Source organism: Varroa destructor, unplaced genomic scaffold (assembly GCF_002443255.2).
Source record: "Varroa destructor unplaced genomic scaffold, Vdes_3.0 BEIS01000003.1, whole genome shotgun sequence".
In the NCBI taxonomy this organism is placed as follows: domain Eukaryota; kingdom Metazoa; phylum Arthropoda; class Arachnida; order Mesostigmata; family Varroidae; genus Varroa; species Varroa destructor.
The window spans coordinates 45,591,403-45,611,402 of record NW_019211456.1 but is presented as its reverse complement, the minus strand read 5'-3'; the positions used below and the strand labels follow the sequence as shown (position 1 = coordinate 45,611,402).

Sequence of the window (20,000 nt, the reverse complement as noted above, 5' to 3'; positions counted from 1 at the left end):
AAGCAACATAGGATACTGCAAAGACACGAGTAGCGGCCCTTAAATGTATGTAACCAGAACATAGGCCTTTCAGATCTGAAGTTAACAGCTACTACCACGAACTCTATTGTGCACTTTTCAATAAACTTTAACAACAGAGTTTCGAGGTCATACACAGACATCACATAACTCAGTGAATACTCGTCAACAAATATGCTTACTTAGTAGGTAATACAGTAAAGAAGTACTTGTGAAGACTGAGTAATAATGGAGACCTTGCACTGAATAAAATTCCCGAGTATTTTCTTAATAAAACAATCTGGGTTCAGCGCATTTTATACGGTTCTGCGCCTTCTTCAAGCCGATTTCTGCTCAGCTTGCATGTAGATTACCTTTCTGGCGAAGGATAATGTACGATCGCCGAAAGAGAAAAAAGCAAAAAACTAATTTCTGTTCACCAAACCCGTCGATCTCCCCTCGGGATGTATTATGTTCACAGATAAAAAAAAAAAGGCTTCTTTGTGATTGCGGCCGGTCGACCGGAGGTTCGTCTGTATTGCCCACGAGAGGCGCCGAGTGTATTCGGCGACGCATCGATTGGCCATTACTACTATGACCCGCTGTAACCCAAGAAAAATTTTGGTAGGCTTTTTCTCCTGTTCGGACTCAGTTACGGCTTTAAGGAGAGTAACTCATTCTTTTTAAGGCCTTATGTCCCAGCACCGCTGCAAGTTTGGGCAATACCTTTTCTTCTTTTTCTGAATGAATAGAAACAAGCAAGCGAAAGCGGTATTTTTCTCAGCATCCGTCTCACCTGCCTTTTACTTACTAACACTACCTACCTGGCGACCTGCATCGGCATCTCCATCATCGTGGCTAAGATATCTAACACACTTTGACAGAGCTTCTTCTAGGCATACAGCACGCCAATGCGGGCACTACCTTAGTGCCTTTGAGTCATGCCGGTGAATAGCTGGGCAGGTGTCTATCCAGTCTAAGAAGTGCGACCTAATAGGGTCTGTCTCAATGATCACTTTAACGACTCTGTTTTGAATCTAAATCGGTCGGTGCCACCTGGCTCATTTTCGTCGTCGACCTCACTCTCTCCGTCCGTTCGTCCGTTCATGAGTGCGAATACGCATGCACACATCAAGCTGAAACGACTGGCGGCGATTATAGGCAGTAAGGAGAAAGAGAAGACGGCGTGCCAATCACCAAGTCTCAGATCAAGAAAAGCGCACGAAGCAGTTCGCCGTACGTCATGATTCTGTAAGGTCAACCAAAAAGAATTCTTCGCTTCGTGACGGCGGCAACGATGGTCGTAATGGCGGTAGTGGCAGTGCCAAGCTGGGTTGAACCTCTTCGAAACCGGGTCTACTTACGCAGTCTGACGCATTCGAAGAGTGAGTGAATCTCATTCAGTGTTTGACTTGCAAGGCCAACCAACCGGTCGAATAAACGACAGATCAATCAAGCAGTCAGGAATGGGAACCAGCAAAAAAGGCGAGGCAACTTTTCCTCTATCTTTGCAATTGATCTCTGCACTCGCTTTTCCTTGTAACCATGTCCCCTTAGCTATGAAGTAATGTCCCGACTTGAGGCCGTCTGCAGGTTTAAGGAAGTGATGAAAGAGATAAAAAGGCAGTCGAGTTTCCCAAGAATTTACGAACCTTGCATAGTTTTCTCGCTCCTCTACCTTTCTCTATACGTTGCCACCTATCTATAGCCGGCAGCCAATAGCCGGCGCCTTGCATATAGGTACTGCCTTGCACCGCTATGCATTACATCTCGTCAGACGGCTCCTGTAGGGGAAGCTGAGCTATCCTCGGTGTGTTGTATCACACAAACCACAACCGTTTTAGGCGAACGTACGCATACGTTAACGCCTTTCATCAATGGGGAATGCGTGCATGTACTATGCGCATGTGGGCAAGCATGCGTCTTCGAATTGTGCAGGTTGATGACTGCATAAGTACATAGGTATATCTATCCACTGGTATGTGCGTTGCGTAAGTAATACTCTTGTGTGGTTTCTCAACTAACAGCCTTAAGTCCCCTCGACTTTAGGACAAGCGTTTTTAGTCAAGTAATTTTTAGTGTGCTGTCGCTTAGTTGGCGCCTGTGAGCTGCTAAGCGCGGTCTCCTCTCGTTTAATGGCAATGCACCGGCGCCGCCGATGAAGCCAAGCTGAACCTAACCCGACATCCTTAACTGTATATATATGTGAATAAGTGTGCCGGAATTACGCTTCGGCAGGCACTGCCGCGAGTGGTGTACTGCAGCCCCTCTAATCTCCTCTACTAGCAGTACGAAAATCGGACGGGGCCTAAACACGCTGCCATTACCACTACCGCAGACGTATGGCATCCCACAGCTAACACGCACGCGGAAAGAGTTTTGCGCGGTAGCATTCGAAAGCATGAGAATGGTATACTTTGCTTGAAGAGGGGGTTCAGTGTCCAACTCGCACTCCCCCTTCTCGCAGCGTTACAGCACGGAGGCTGCGGTCCTCGCTAAAGCAACATTTTGTGTCATTACCCCGCATCGAGGGTATATTGTACATGCTTTCTGGATAGCATAGAACAACACGGCGTACGGTCTGCAATCCACGACAGTCATATTCACACTTGCAGCCTTTCACACACACAGAAATACATAGTCCTCTAACGCGGCAGTCAAAAGCTTTGCATCGAATAAGGGGCAGAATAGGGAACTGATGACGTGCTCACAGCGGTCCTACAAGCGACGACGCAGCAACCAAATGTGTTCTCCTAACCAACTCGCCGGCTATGCTGTCCCAATACACATAAGAGTAGGCTTCGGAAGGGGGAATTACGTCTGTCAACAACGCCAGGTTAGTGCAAGCGGACAGCATTGGCAAGCCAACTCGGCCCCTTTGTCCCCCCCCCCCCCCTTACACTCACTTTTCTCTCGTTCTTTCTTTCGTTATCGCACTTCGAATGACTTCACTCACCATCCGGTGGTCCTAACGGGTTCTAGGCCCCATCACGCGTCATAAACACTTACGATCTCGCCGTCCTACTGGTCGTGTCTACTAATTGCGCTCATCAAGACCTCGTGCGCGTGCGCGATACACTAATGTAACACACGCGCACATCCACAACTTTGGCCATAATCACACGCTGTTGGCGCAGCTACTGAGACTGTTCCTACAGATGCCACTATTCCTTCCTCTGCTGAGAGTCAAGACAGAAAAAACGAGGCTGAACAGGTGAAAGAACAATATATATGTGTATCGATGTTTACACATGTGTATGTTCTTATACGTCAATATGTGTGGATAAATGAGGACATCCGTCTTCTAACCCTTTCAATATCTTGTCTTCGCAAAATCTATTTGTACGAGCGCATTAGATGACGATAATCTCTATTTGATGTTACTGTAGCTTACTAACAGAAGGAAGCCCCATAGGCTCATGAGTTATTTAGAGATTTGACAGCGAGCTATCAGAGGATGGTTGGAATGTACGTAGTGTTCTTACTTTTCGTTAGATCTTGTAAGGGCCTGGGGCGTTTCGTGTTCATGTGAACATTTTCTTAACTGATTCTCCAAGTGGAATGCATCATTTGGTAATGAACTGTATTCAACAGCATTGGGCATTGAACCGTTACTGCCAGTACTGCTCAACTTCGTCATCTTGTTTTGTTTTTTTTTTTTTTAAATAGCATGTAGGAAAGAGTAATAGGCATCCAATCTAAATTTTGCATTTATATCGCTCGCATTTGTTTAATTCGCTGCATTGTCTGTGTAACATTGTAACTTTCGATTTGCTGTGGCATTACGAGGTCCCTTGCAGTCAAAACAGGGAAGGGCGCTACACTTTCGGCACCCTAATTGCGTCTACCTTCAGCAGCGAACGGACACCTCTCTGATGAACGAAACGGTTCTTGTTGCACTGCACTGGGGGGGGGGGGGGTCAATCGCGCACGTTTGCGGACAAACTTCCACTATTTTACCCGAACACGTCTAGGCTCACTAGAGAGCATGCGAGGATTTTGTGACTGTGGAAGCGGGTCCAGTCACTAGGAGGTCAAGACATGTAGAATGACTCATTTTGCATAGGCTCAATGGAGCCTGTTTGTAATTACAAGGTACACTTGGAGAGGTGACGAATTCAGAAGATGAATATTGTTATTATTTCTGACATTATTAATTATTATTCAGTATGCAACATTCAATACGCCAACACAAATCCTATTGTAAAAATTTACCTAAGACTTCTGTTTTGAAATACAGTCACCATTGTGCTTAATAATTTAGCATTTTCTCAATCTCAAATTAAAAACCGTTTCTGGACAATATGTAGCACTTACGCTCGTTTTGCAACATGTAAATTGTTGTTGTTGTTCTATAGGTGGAATTTCAACTAAACTGTAGATTACGTTAAATATTGGCTGAAGCCCGTAGAATTATTCTATGGTCATATTTTGAGCGACAGTCCCAACGTGATAAAGGAACGACCCCGTTATTCGATTACGGTGGCGGCAGTGCGTCTGAATATGTGATATACATTTACATTAGTAGATGCTTCGTACGGCATGCCTAGCGCGATCCTAGAAAGGGTGCAGAAGGTTATTTGGCCTCATAGAATAGGGTAGTTCTTCATTATATAGAGTACGCGCCTGAACTGCGTCCGGAGACTATCAGGTTTATAGAATCTTCAAAATATCCAGAGATCTCGTCCCTGCATGCGTGCGTTCTCGCTCAAATACGCTGCAATAATCAAATGGCTGCTAGACGGCGCGGCAGCTGTACTTGTTGCCTAAGCGGAACTTTCAGACATTTTTAGAACTAGATAAATTTGTTGTCCGTAGATTTTCCAATAAATCCCTTTTTACGGCTAAGGGAGAAGAACCGAACTAAAGTAGCTTGTTATTAAGGCACACTCTAACAGCACTTAGGATGCCTAACAACTCTCACATGAATCTAAAAATAAATAGGCGTCTAGCTTGAACCCAATGTTAATTTGATAGCATTTAAAAGTATTGTATATATGATAAGTTTGTTTATTTTAATGACCTAGTTCACTATCTGTTATGGACAGAAGTAGAGGTAAACGTAATAAACAACATAATATTGCACTAACCCGTTCCGATGCAGAAACTAACTTACAATCTAATATTTAACTTACGCACTTATTAAGTAGTTGATGTCATTTTCTGTTAGAATGATAGGTACTTCAGACGAATCTGATCAGACGCGTGGCATTTGTTCAATAGCACGCCATTACTGAATCTTGTAGCGTATCCTCGGTTTCATCGCATAATGTAAATACGGTCTGTGCTCTCCCCATTTTCAAATGTCCAATATTATAGAATCACCGAACGCTTAACTGAAGCAGAAACGTTCTCAATGTACATCAGCATCTTTGTTTATGTAACGTATCTATTTCATTTAATTAATTAATTAATTAATTAATATTGCGATTCGCTGACCTGTAAAGCCTATTGTATAATTTTGCGTCTTTCGACTGATAATTCAGTCGGTCTATAGACAGATACCAACAACAGCAGTTACTGAAAAATACGCATGAATCTGGTCGTACAAAGAGCGGCTGAAGATGATGATGTCACATAGGTAAACCGCCTCCCGAGCTAAATAAAACGTTAACAGATTACTGTTTACAAGTAGGCCTATTCTCACTGAGTTTCTTTTTAGGAATCTAGTGTTCCCTGGCGAACCATCATGCTCATCTAGTTCATCTTCTCCCCTCGGGCCTAGGATGCTGCGACCATAGTTTCGGTCCTATTGTCTGATTCGTTAAGGTTCATCGTCACGCTTACCTTGAACTACTACGGTTCTATCCACTGCTGCCGTTGTACAGAATTAAATCCGGCATTGGTGATGCTTACTGTCGAAACAGGTTAACACCACTCTTTCTAATATAAGCACTGCGACATAAGCGTGCCGCTGATGCATTCAGTAACGACACGGACATAAAATTCACTGACAGTGGCCATACTCCGACTGGTTACACTCGATTACCGCACTTCACTTTACTTACTTTTTTTGTTGTTCTGTGGCGCTCAGACGATTAGAGCGTACGCGTCTTCCCCTGCTTGCTTGCTGTGCCGTCGCCTTCTCTCTGTTTTGTCGCACTTTTATCCCTCACGCTAAAGCGTCTACCGCCCTCTCCATCTTTTCCGTGCTTAAATATAGGACCGCTAATTTAGGCCATAATCAATTTCTAAATGGAGCGAAATGACAAGTGAGACACGCTATCACTTCCTCACTCTGTTCACGCTCAGATACAATTCCAGTACGGAAGCACCGATCGACAAAGCCGCCCGATCAGCAACGCGGTAAACGGCGACATCGACGATAACATCTGCATCTGAATGGTATATGAAAGATGGTGTTGATGGTAGTGTATTCTATTCTACTGGTCCGTTTTTGTAGATCCCCTGATGGCTGTTTGTTCGATGACGTACACAGACAGAAAGCGAAGTAGCAGCAGGCCTGTATATAATTAGGCCATTTAGATCGTATGATTAGACAGTGATGGTAAGGCTAACATAATCACGAGCAGGTGACGAAATCAACCGGAATTCCATTCCAGCATCTGGCTGACTGGCTGGTTTCCGCTCTGCGAGCAAGTTTACGCATAGTTGGACTCTGTAATCGGTAATCGCCCAGCTGGCTCCTTCTGTCTCCTTACTACGCTTTGCCGTACGAGGGCAGGCAGGTAAAAACAGAATCACCGTCGGAGTGTGAGATGACAATGCAACTCGGCTTCATCGTACTGACACAGCTGCTGTCCTCAGCATCAACAGCGGCACGACTGTCGACACGTATTGTAATAGGGGATTACACGGGAATAATAAAAATCTTTTCTCTGCCCTCTTGAGTCATATTAATATAGCACCACTCCCTGGTCCGTGGTTGACTCTTTTTTCTTTTCATCTATTACCTTTGGTCGTGGACAGATAGAATTTTCTGACATAAGATACGAAATGGGCACCCGCTTTCCGTTACGGTGAGCCTGTTCTACCCGGAGCCGCCAGCCTGATGCTGCTACTGCTGTTGGTCACTGATCGAACGCTGCTTCGCGTTCGTTATACGTTGACATAAACGTCGCTATCTGATTACCTCTTTCGCATTTGTTGTTTGTCGTTGTGCGTGGTACAGGGAAAGAAGACACAAAAAAGGTGGAGACCGTGCGCACCCTTAGGGGATGAACCTGTTCTAGTTATGGAAACTTGTGTTCTCTCCGGTCTAGCCTATTTGCTTTTTCAAATTGGTCACCTCGTGCTCACGTGCTCTACTTCTTTTCGTTCTGATTTTTCGTCACCTTATGAAGATCGCCCGTACAAACACAGCGCACCATACACATATAACACTCTCACTAACAGAATCACACGAATCCACGTAAGACCGAGCCGACGACAATAGAGGATATGACACGCAGCTCATCACATGATACAGCATAAGAGCAGATCAGACTATTAGACCCGTAACACAGAACACGCGCACACACATACATATACTGATGCCAAACGGCCGAGCAGAGACGACGTGTTCACTCAGATACTTACCGCGGTTGAGTTCTTTGTTTCCCCTGGGCTTCTGCTCGACCCCTGTTGCCTTCCACTGAACGTCAGTTTTTCGACGTGGCTGGAAGTCTTGTGCACCCTGTTTCCTCTTACGGAGGAACTCACCGACACTACGTGAACTCACTGACGCAGACATTCACACTCACAGACTGGCTATCACTGGCTTGCAGTCTCTCTCATCCTCGTACTAATGCACCTCGCTAGGCAATTTTTCGTTACTTCAGTTAGCTGTAACAGTTCGGAGGCACGAGGGCTTATTCTTTCCGCTTTTCTTTGTCCCGTTCGTTTTTTTCCGGTAACGCTTATCCGTTGCTTGTTTTCTTCGTGATCACTGTTACGTTACTACGGATACGAGAGTTTGTGTACTTCAGATTTGTCGGTCGCTGTAATTCGGCAACAGCGCCGCTGTTATTAGTTCCCAGGTTATTCCAGGCAACAGAAGGAAAGAACCGAGCGGCTTTCGGGGTCTCTCGCTTTGACTGCAGGCGGCTGCTGCTGCTGCTGCTGCTGCTGCTGCTGCTGCTGCTGTTGGGTTCGGTTGGCACGCTCTTTGCTGGCTGTTGTTCGACACGGCTCGCTGTCAGAACGCTAAGCTGGCGAGCCCCGCTAGGCGCTGTGCTGTGTCGTAGGGGTCGCTGCGATCGTTGGGACGCGAGAGCGGATAGACAGACGGCCGTGGTGGTGATGTTCGCGCTGGTGGAAGGCCGAAGAGCGGTGCCTGCCTGCCTGCCTGCCTGGCTGCCTGCCGGATGGAGGCTGCTGCTTGCAGATGAGGGAGGGCACATTGGCACTAGCAGTGTGAGCTCTACTGGTCAGATAGTATGGGACTGCGCAGGGCTGGGTAGGATCAGGCGCTCACCTGAATCAAGCCCAAGGGACACTTACGACCCACTGGGGGTGCCATCACTGCTGCCACCGGATTCTGTTTCGACTATTGACTGGCAGGGTCACGATAACAACGATTACGAAAGACTGCTGCTGCTGCTGCTGCTTAGTCCACTGCAACGGTTGAGACGACCCCTCGAACAAGTACTCCTTCCATTACTGCTAGAGTAGGCGCTGAAATGACCAATAGTGTGCATAAAAGATGGCGTTACAAGGCCAGCAATAAAAATCCATAAAAGCATATTATGCAATAGTGTAAATAAATACCATAACATAAAAACAAGCGGGGCCATAATTAGCTTATCACACGAACAGCAACAGACAAGCAACTGTTGTATTGCCAAGGGCCTGTCGGCTTAGTGATGGCCATTATTAATAGCGCGATAAAGCATCATCGTTAGGGACCCAACTGACGCCCAATGCCTAGCAGAGGTATGACTCACTGCCGGTGGTAACGACGACGACGAAGACAATGGCAATAGTAACAGCAGCATCAACTTGGAGGCGTGAAGATGCAATGCTACAATTGTCTGCAACACTGCAATGACACCGAACAACCAGCGTCGACGCCATTCCCCAGAACAGTCGCCCATATTCTCTTTTCTTTTTCGAAGCATCGGTCTGCCCAATTTCTATGCCAAATCTCCTGGTCCTATGGCGCGTTTGTCACCCCGCTACTGCGACATCGAAGCTATTATCCGTGGTGCTAGGTCGTCGTCGTCGCCGTTGCCTAGGCGCTCTAACGGGAACCCTGCTGCGTTATACCCATCAGATGTAGACAGGTACGAGGTCGGCGGATAGTTTTCCTTTCTTCCCATACTGGTCATCCTTGCGCTGCAATTATCTCCTGAATGATGTAGACGCAGTAGGCAGAGGGTGGTATCAACTAACGCGACAATTACTTGTACCAAAAACATGACGTTTGCTATAATCCATACGGTAAGTAATCGTCCAGTAGATGTCGCTTTTTCATCGAAATAATCCTATGCATACGCAAGTATGTATGTAGAAGTAGGAATCTAATACAGTAAACGCTGGAAAACGTATACTGAGTAATGCTATTATCGTATAGAAATAACGGGCGTAATTGTGTAATCGAGTATTGTTATTTTGTCCTATTTTATAGAAAAAGTGATTGGATACGAAATGCCTGAGAGAGAAGAAGCCAGAGAGCAACAAGCGGCAGGAAAGACAGAGGTGGGTAATACTGTGTCGGACATTATATATTTAATAGAACGTCCAGTGCCTTCCGCATAGGCTCGAGGATTCTGACCAGGACGACGGACTAACGACGAAAACGATTCGCTGAGATGCTATGCCAGCTTTTATGAACAGGGTTTATTCGTTTAGATACTACATGTTTGAACGGAGCTGAGGGGTAGCAGAGGATAGATACTCTAACGCTTCCGTACAAATAATTTGTGCAGGCTGTTTGACGTAGAACATAGTGTTTGTGATATGATTATGAATTTAATACGCATTTAACGGGAACGTAACGTTAACAGATGCATTAATACGTTTGTCAGACAGGTATAGAACATAGGACACGCAATATAACCTGCCATAGTTTGAGTCCACATGGCAAATTTGATTAATTTAAGGGCGTTTTCAGCTTCAGAAGCTGTCACCTTTCGGCAGACATAGCTGTGATGCAAATTGTACCCTCCGACTAATGACAACTCTTTCACCCGTATGGATAATGGCAAATCCTCGGCCCACATGCCATAGCCGCCAACGATGAACCTCTAGAACGACCCACTCCCTCTCACATTTTAATAGAATGGTGCAGGTTTAGCTCGTGTACATCACGATTTAAGTAAGCCCAAGTTATTAGAAAGTACATTTTAAAAGTAATACACTTCGAGTTCGGCTTGATTCGAAGTCCACCGGCATGTGATTTGGAAACCTACCCTGGAGCTCTGTCATTACTTAACGTATACCTTCTTCAAATTGTGTTACTAACCAATAAAAGCCACCGATAAGAATATTTTTTTTTTTTTTTGTTAGTAATTGATCACAACAATTCACGTCTGGCGTTGCAAAAAAAAAAAGGATATTAAGCGATAAAAATTAACTGTCCGCATTTTGTGGACGAAATGAAGTTTTTTTTAGAACTGTATCTGTTCACAATTTGCTGGGCAGTTATAAGGATACAACTCCACATAGGTGGCATATGAAGTGATTTGAATCGGATGTTTGAGAATTGGTAACCTTCTATCATCGTTGGATTTACCAATCTATCCATTTTGTACTTAGAAGAAATCTGTAAAGCACCGAATGAAAAGCAGCCTTGCAGTGTCTCACTTTTAAGGTAATGTGTCAATGATTCTGAGAGGTACCACATGAAGTATTTCGAGTATGCTTAGCTTCCTCACTTTGGTTTCATGGGTTTTGTGAGTATTCAACTGAAAAAGCTAGGGAGTACTATGTTTCGATTAAAATATCCGCCTATCACTTTCGCTAATGGCGTTTATGGACTATTTAGCTTCGTGTTAACAAAACACTGGCTTCATTTCAATTGCGCTTTTAAACTATCCAGTATAATAACGTAAAATTCAGCTTTTCGACGATACAAATTTCTGTTCCTTCTATTGGTTTCAAGTTTGTTCCAACAGCTACTTTACAAATAATAACTATGGCAATTTCGTTAACTTTTTTCAGCCTGGACTGGTCCCAATCCATCTTCTGCGCTCCATTCCAAATAGGCCTACTTACTAGTCGCATCCAATGTTGGCAACCGATTGCCATGCTTTCAGACAGAGGCCCCTTTTTCCAAAGCCCTTTCCCTGACCCAATCCTCATGCATCAAACAAACCCTGATCTTCCTATAGAACCGGACGACTGCTGAAGAACCGCCGCGGCAATATAATAAGTAGGAACAGCATGTTTAGTTCGGGCAAATTCTTTTGGTTAGATTGGACAGTCCGTCTCAGATGCATAAGATTATATATGCACAGCATAGGTTTGTCGTCGCTGGTGCCGTCGACTACGGGTCATGATTGAATGTACCGAAGTTACATACTTGCAACATTTACTAAGCTTATGGTTTTAGCAATCGTTTGAATTGATTCGCTCAAGAAGATATATGAACAGTGAATCACAAAGAACAATGAACTAGAATATGAGAGCACAAACAACCGGCTAGAAGATGTAAAGTAATCGAATGTTTGTGGAAGTATCAATAATGCACATACGCGTGTTAGAACTTTCACACTAGCAGGGCAAGGAAAAAGGGTGATGGATAATTGCAGGACCATGAAAGAGGCACCACTGTTCAGCCTTCGTTGTTCTCTCCGCATTCGTTAACAAGCACCAAAATAACGGCTATTTTAGTTTTTCAACTCCCGTTTTTTCTCGTGAACATTGTGTTTCGCCAGTATAAAACACCGAGTATGTTATCCACGAGTGCCGTTCGTATCGCAAAGCAGGTGCATATGGCTACGAATACATTTACTCAACTACGACTTTTGTTTCTGTAGTGCGTGTTCTTGTACGCTCTGTTTAGGCGCGAAATCCCTCTCTCATCAGTTGTATCATACTGGCTTTCCGCTATCCGCTAGTAGGCCCCGTTTTGTCAAAACAGAATCTGCGAATGTTTACCCTGAAAAGGGGCAGAATATATCATTTTGGATCGAGCTAGTCATTTGTTGTGAGATGAGAAGATCGCCTGCAGATGTCACAAAGCAATATGGATACTACTGAGGGAATGTAAGACAGAAGAAGAAAAGCGACCACGAGCTTCGCCCGACAGATTGCTGGACCTTCCATAGCTACGAACATTTGTCTCCTAAATATAATATCGTAATACCGTTTTAAAAGTGTAAGAGCAGTTTTTTTTTTTTTATTTTATCCTACATGCTTCCTACATGTACATGCTTCCGTATTTCTGTGTAGGAAAACGACCCACCAGTTCCTTACGAACGTTTTTTCCGCTTTTTTGGTGACTATATGTGCTAGGACTCACAGGGTGAAATGTTTTTGCTGACAGCCAATGAGCACCTGACTCATTATTGGCAGTAGCAGATCGCGCTACCCTATAATGGTGTTCATGGTGATGCTGTGAAGCTGCGAAATGATTATATAACTCTGAATGCATCACACATAAGCTGTTTCGGGTGACATTAATAAATTATCGATTTGCCCCTCGTATTTCTTTCTTTTTACTCTAAATAGTCATCTTAAAAACTCTAAGATAATTCTAATTGTACTTGTTAAGTTTTCACTGCATATAGGGGGATGTTCGCAGCACACTGTTACCACGTGGAACTTGTTAACTATTATACGGTCCAACTTAAAATAATGCGTTTGTGAATCTGTGTGTATTGTAATGTCTTGCTGCTAACTATATCACTTAGTAAAGCAGCAGTCGTATTTCTATTCAGATAAGCAGATTAAGTTCTTGACTCGAAATGGCCTGATAAGTGGATAATAATGTGATCACCTGTGAATGCTCAAGGTTGATACACATCAAGTTCAAACTTCCGCCAACTGCCTGTAGCTAGTGGAGTGGAAATTATTTCAATATATTTTTCACTTAGATTTGTTACTTTATGTTTGCTTCCGACTCTATTCTCTATCTGTCTGAGATCAATCAGTGAAATCTGACCGACTACGTGACACTTCCGGAGATCTGTATATCTCCAAAGGAGTAAGAGCATAACGGGAAGGGAGAGAAACAGCGAGATAGGGCAAAATCTGATGGGACAAGGACGCAGCGTTCTGTGTTACGCAAAGCAGGCGCACAACAGCCAGTAGAACAGGCGGGCAAAACGATCGATCAGCGGCGCAGAACACGCCTTCCGTATCTCAAAAGATGGAAACAGCTTCAAGCTCCGTGCTGCCTATATCCCCGAACGTTACCATACCATGCCACCAATCCGCATTTACAGATCCATACGCGCAGGCGTACACCAGGACCTCAGACTTACTGCAGTAGAGTCCGAGGGGGGGGGGGGGGTAGGATAGCAGTAGGTGAAGTAACACGGTAGGGAGAAAAGGAGGAGAAACATACACACACACACACAGACACACATACCTACACAAAAAGGAAGTTAGTAATATCAAAAAGGGAGCGTGTCAGCCGAAAGGCAGGAGATAAGAAAACTAGAAGTTGTATTCGACAGCTGATACAGGCCAACAAAAGCCTGCTAACACACTAAGTGTATCTGCTGAGAAGGCTATCTTTAACGTTTAAACATGTAGCAGATTTCTGTAACGGGTGAATCTACACTTGTATCAATACCTTATACCTTTCGTTTATTTTTTTACGGACGTCGTTGTGCTATACCGTTTCGTTGCATTTACGTGACGGTAATTTCCTTGCTCCATGTTTCATTGCTACGTGTAGATTGCTTTTCACTGCAAAATGTTGCCTGTTTCCTCCGCTCGCCGGCTTTGTTCTGATATCATTGAGCGATGTACTGTGATATCTCCTCACGGTTCGTTCTATTCTCGTGGTCTTGCTCATAAGCATAAATTTGTACTTTTTTATGCGACGAACGGCGAGAAAGATACCAGCTAACTTGCCAGCTATGACTTCAGACAATCGCTATCAGGAACATTTTAAAGGAAAAAAATTGCGGAGTTGATTCGAGTTTAGTCGATCGTTAGAACTGATAGCGTCACTCATCCTGGCGAAAGTATGCCCCTCTAGGTTAGGATTGCCCATCGAACAAAGCGTTGCCCGTCTACGTTTTAGCCATCGCAGACACCATGCATATGCTTTTGCAGCCTTGTCTGCTAAACCCTAGCCAAGAAACCCCTAAATTGGATATTCCAAAGCTGAGTTGGTGTTTTTCAACATGACATTCGTCTGCTACAGCGAATCCTTATCTTGTTTCAAGTTATAAATACTGCTTAAACTTTTTGCTATAGTACTTAGTCGGTTCGGCTCCGTCAGTGCGAAAAGCATTGTCGACCCAACCAGCGTCACGCTATTACCGAAACAACTTTTTGCATAAGATTACGTCAATAGCCTTCCGTCAAAATCGACCCTAACCATTCAATAGCAATCGACGCCGCCCATCACGCAGGCGTTCGCTCCTTCATAATGTAGCTTAAATAATCCAGCAGCTATCGTCGACTTTTAATGTTTTTTTGTATCATATATGTGCAAGCGACCCTTTCGTCCAGTTGTATGCTACTAAAAATGCTGACGAACTCAGTACCGCTCTTCGTTTTTATGTGCTGTACTATCGTAGCTCTCAGTCTCTCGAATGCCGATCCAATCGAGACGAGACTAGGAAAAAAATCGAACTGTTATTTTCAGTGTACATACTCCACGTTTATCAAGAATATCTCTGACAGAAGTGACGTACTAATATCATATATGGATTTATTCACTGTTTGTTTATGGAACTGAGCCTTGCAAACACGAGTGGGTAGTATCTGATAAATTTCACACCTTTGTTCGCTTGAGCATAAATTTCAAGTATGTTACTGATTTGATAATTGATTCGTACAAATACATAGCTAGAATAATAAGCCTGGTCATAGGAAGAAGATCCATAACCGCAGTCAGTGACAGTCTTGTTGCTCGATAGCCAATTGGCTTGTTGTGTCGAGGTTCCAATAACAGCCTGTGAGGCCACGTCTTCGTAATCCTATGATTATTCGGGGAAGTGCTATGCACGCAGCTTCATCGTATAAAGGTTGTAGTCTCGTGCCAGATATCAAACTGCAAATGTGATATCCGGCCGGCTTCTTCTGACAAAGTGGAGTCATTTTTCTATTGGTTCTTGGCGTGGCAATGCATGCGAATGGTCTGGTCCTGTGTCAAGCTTCGATCTGCTACCCTTGCTTGGTAAAGTTAGTGACCTTAAATCAACTGATGTCAACCTAAATCACTGTAGGATGCTCCTTGTGTATTTTTTTTTACGATTACAATGCTTGTATTGGTATATAAGCATCCTTAAGGAGAAAATTAAATACAATAAAGAGATGTAATTTCATGTCGCGAAGTGTTACGTCTATGAGACCTCTTGTATCTGTAGCAAGTCATAATAGTATACATAATTAGCAATAACAATATCTGTACAAACAAGCCCCTGTTATTGCTGCTTTTGTATGACATGCGGCTATACTAAATCATTGCTGGAGCTTGAGTGATTGAGACTTTCTTAGATCTGAGCGGGAAAACACGAGGCGATTGCCTCAAACGAGATAAGCCATGCTGTAATTATATGCGCCTCCAGATTCGTCTCTATATAGCGATTCGTATGTGCTATTGCTGAAAGTTGGGGACTGTAGTTATATCCATTTAGCTTAGTGGGGTACTTCTTGAAGCCGATATTGCCAGTACCGCTCTAATTCCCTTATATATAATATTATTAAAACATTTAACGTATCGGTGGAGATGTTTGTTCCAGTTTTTTTTTTTTTTCGACTGCGATCCTGATCAGCTAGCGCAGTCCTTGGCGGACGCTGTTTAACTGTCAATTCACAGCAAATAAAACACATTGCTTTCTCGTCTTCCGCTGACGATCTGAATACCATATCCTCGCCTTGAAATTTTATGAATTTCCTGATCTGTCATTCAGGTGAGTTCAGCTCCGACCATATGATCCGTTGAGTTTACGTTGTTCAGTTAGAAATGGTCGGTGTCACAACGGTGTATTCAGTTTAAAACAATCCTCTAACTTAAGATCTTTATATTGCAATTTATGCTAGCTCTATTGATCTATCCATTTGGTTTAAGCCCGACGCCAGGCTTGTCATCGCCGTCGGTACTTCCTTCAAACAAGAGAAACTTTCTCCTCTTGATTTCCTTGATCCGCTATTAGATAGTCGGCGCTTTTTGCACCCCATGTGCTTCGAGCGGGCCCTGTGGAGCGTTTTTTCGTACAGTCGGTTCTCGGTCGCTGCCGCTGGTTTCCGAATCGCTAGTTTAGTCGTATCAAATGTATCCTCGTAAAATGTATGCTTTTTGAATATTGATTAATCTGCAGTAACCAGATTCGATAAGTTCCGTCTCGTCCTTCAGAGCAACCCAGCAAGTAATACGCCATTGTTGGACTTTTTCTGCGTCAATTGATATTTTTTGATGGCAGTCTATCTCAATGGACATACTTGTATTGGAGCCATATATATATATATATAAAACTGAGTCCTACCGATTTGCATACATCTGGTCATGACGTTCATTACGGTTGTTACTTAGTTTACGGCCAGAAGGACATCGGAGCAGTTCTGTCGGGAGATGAGATAAGAGCTAAGCTAGACATAATTTGGATATTCCGCTCATGTTGCTCGTTACTACGTCTGCAGACTTATTTTATACCAATTTTAACCAGACTGCGTTATATCCTAACGCTGCTTATTTCTCTCTTCCGTCAAATCGAAGCACCCGTTTACTTGAAGCGGCGACGCTTTTCGTCTTAAACAGAACTAACAACAATCCTGTTTCATTTTGAGACAGTTGACCTCATCAAATCCTGAGTATTCTTCAACCATTATCATGTACTGGCGTTGACCTTTGATATCTTGATGGTGAGCACAGGTCAACAGAAACGGAGATATTTGCCAGGCTTGCTGTGAAAGCTTAATTGTTGGCTTTGGCTTTCTACGAAAAAGGCGCCTGTGCTCGTCGATGTTCCTTCTTGAGCAGACTCTTTCAACACTTCTTTGTTTGCTCATATGTGCAAACATGTCACGAAATGTCACGAACAGTTCCATTTCAGGCGACGGTTCCCAAAGGCAGCTCGTCTGCTGCCTGATTTATAGAGCAGAATTCGTGTAAGCCTCCTACGCATTTCACCGCCAGCATTTCTCTATGACATTAGAATTCAGCCTGGGATATATTCGTCGTTGTTATGCAATATCCCCAGTCAGCTGCTCTTGCAGATAAAACCAAACTTCTTTTCAATGACGAGCCGTACATGTGAAGAAAAATGTGCATTTCTCCTTACGTCCGTGTCGTTTAAGATGCATAACTCAATGTACCTAGCCCTAGGTGCTTTTAATTGACGACTATCTCCCACTAGAGTCCGTCTCGGTTGTCTAAATGACGTATATTTCATACACAACTCAGAACGAACGACGAATTCTCGGAAGCATTCAGGCGATTATGTAGATTTTCAAATCACAGTCTTCTTAGCTTCACATCAATGTCGTAGTCATTAGTGTCTCTGAAGCTTACGTGCTCACGGCTCGTTTGTAACGAATTTTTCTATGTTTGTTTGTTTGTAGATCATCTTGTTTTTCCTTTTTGTCCTATTGGAGCCCGGGGTTGTAACTTAACCCTATAATCTTTATACATGTGTCCCTGAACTTGAACACGACAATGATTAATAAGTCGAACGACCTTGAACTGAGCATGAAGAGCTTCCGTTCATGAGATCTATAAAGTGAAAACCCCGCTTACCGCTTTTCATGCTCACATTAAGCCAAATCAAAAACGCCGTCGTCCGATTGAATTTGCTTTGATAATTATTTTTGCAAGTGGATTCAGTCTAAATCTGCGAATATAGGGTTTTTATTCATTGTACTGTCCAGATTATTGGAGGGACAACCAGTAAGAAGAAAGACAACTCATTATCCGGGAATAAATCAGTGTTCCGTCTTGTATGAGGCGGCTGAATGGAATAATAATATGGGAGTTTTTTGCGAAATCGTCTTTGATGAGATCCCAGAGAACAGGGGCGTCTAAGTAAGTCGTACCTTTTAACAGTATCGTGCACATCTGTGAAGCGAATGGTGTGAACAGCAGCAGTAGATTTCAATTTTATGAATCGTTCTTTGCTCCGGGGGGTTGCTGAAATGGTCCGTACTAGAGAATCACCCCATATGATATTGCCTATTGCAAAGTAAGATATACCTCGCCATTTTCTATAAGTTTGTCTAGTTCAGTGGTTTCGTTCGGAAATTCTGCTGTGATGTTTATTTAGCTACATTGTTGGTCCATCCTATTCACCAGTGTGTAATCTTCCAGCGACCTGTTGACTGTTACCGTCTTTTCTGTAAAAGGCAAGTTGGCCCCTTGCCGCCCACATCGGCAGTATGGGCGCCTCAGTTTACGTGCACCTTTGTATTAACTGGACTAGCCAGCAGTGTCTAATATGAAACGTAGTCATTGCTTTGCTGTAGATGACCTTTGCTGGTCTCCTGGTGAGAGATCTTCCTCGTTTAATGTATACACATATGCGATGTCTCATATCGGTTTTATCTAGGTGAAAACAGATATTTGGGTAGAGCTTTTTGAATCGACAGGGCTACCTCGGGTAACCACGTTCGTGATGGACGCGTTTATTGAATAGGGTTTTAATTCGAAGTGTAATTTTTTTTACAACAGCGGGTCAAAGTAAAACCATCCGTATTTTGCACGCTTTCCGAAGTCGACGTTCACATCTCGAGATCTCAAATCTGGACTCGTAGGCGACTGTAAGCCCTTATTCCAGAGCATGATTACAGGCTCAGTTAGTTTACCGTTAATCTGCTGATAGCCATCCAAAACTTTATTATATTTTTTAAGACAAAAAATAGGCTTTTTGTATGAACAAGAAAAGATTCTTTCACTGGGCACAAGACATAGAACGTGGATATTTGCTAGAACTTTGGAACATATTCTGAATTGCAGAAAAGCCAACAATTGTTCAAGAAATTGGGCTGAATAGTCGCCCACCTTTGGAAAATTAATTATCGATATTTGCTATATTTTCTCTTCTATCTATATTAATATTGGATTTCAACCTCAGATGTTCGTGTACGATCGAAGCAATGCTATGTCTAGACAAGTTAATATGAGCTTCTGGGCTTATGGAGGATTAGATAAGTATTTTTCACCGTTATAGGTAGTTGTGAAATGCTTATAGTGTTTATCGAATTGTGTTTTTCTGGTCGAAGTTAGGCGACCGGTTTATGGGTTAGTTTATAGAATAAGGTTAGTTCAACGTGACGACGTCAACCAGATATTCTTTGCTCGTATTCCGGTTAGGAATCCCCTACTTCCGCCATGACAAGTCGGTAGCAAAACAGTCTTTCTTTTCGAATTGGGGAAGATCAATTGACACACACTCGATTACCTCAATACATAGGGTCATCAATTTTTTTTGCAAACTTAGAAGTTTATAAATAGTTACCGAACAGGTCTGCTGCATACACTATTTTAGTTTGTCAAACTAAATATATTGTTTTTCGGAAAAGCCCACAGGACAAATTCGGGTTGGCTAAAGTCACTTGGACGAATGCGGTGGCCTCACAGAAACTTGTGTTTAACAAACCTGTCTTTCAATAATCTTTCTGCAACCACGAATACGCAATGGCAAGTGGCGCCATTTGCGAGTAGCAAATCAAATCGGAAAAAAACAAGACCCCAGAAACGAAGAACTGTGCAATGGCACCTGTCATTTACCGTTTGCATAGTACGGTTATTTTAACCCTTTAGAGTTGATGTTTGCCTTGTAACACGTGCGTAAAGCAAGATTGTTTGTAAATGGCGTGGAAGCTCCTGTGTGCTTATATGTTGCCACATTCTTAGAAATGTAAATCAAGTGCGAAGCTGATTTTCGATGCAAACAGAGAATCGCCGCACAAGCTAGGCTGTGTAGCTTTGTGCTACTTTATAT

The 20,000-nt window shown here is 43.4% G+C and overlaps 1 protein-coding gene and 1 long non-coding RNA gene across 10 annotated transcripts in view; one reads left to right on the top strand and one right to left on the bottom strand.

The window, feature by feature from the left end:
* LOC111248406 (uncharacterized) overlaps window positions 1-20,000 on the bottom strand; it is a 75,188-nt gene that overhangs the window by 52,654 nt on the left and 2,534 nt on the right. For 2 of the 9 annotated variants that reach the window (XM_022800713.2, XM_022800708.2), the window contains exon 2: window positions 5,785-8,613. The exons of 1 other annotated variant lie outside the window; for it this stretch is intronic. The gene's annotated coding sequence lies outside the window, so the exon portion shown is untranslated. Of the gene's footprint in view, window positions 1-821; window positions 847-5,136; window positions 5,334-5,784; window positions 8,614-20,000 lie in introns of those variants that run through there. 6 more of the 9 variants (XM_086982192.1, XM_086982194.1, XM_086982193.1 and 3 more) reach the window with 6 other exon arrangements.
* Window positions 8,698-12,577, top strand: LOC147757024 (uncharacterized). Its single transcript, XR_015322649.1, has 3 exons — window positions 8,698-9,378; window positions 9,566-9,636; window positions 11,101-12,577. It is a non-coding gene; the product is annotated as an uncharacterized LOC147757024 (long non-coding RNA).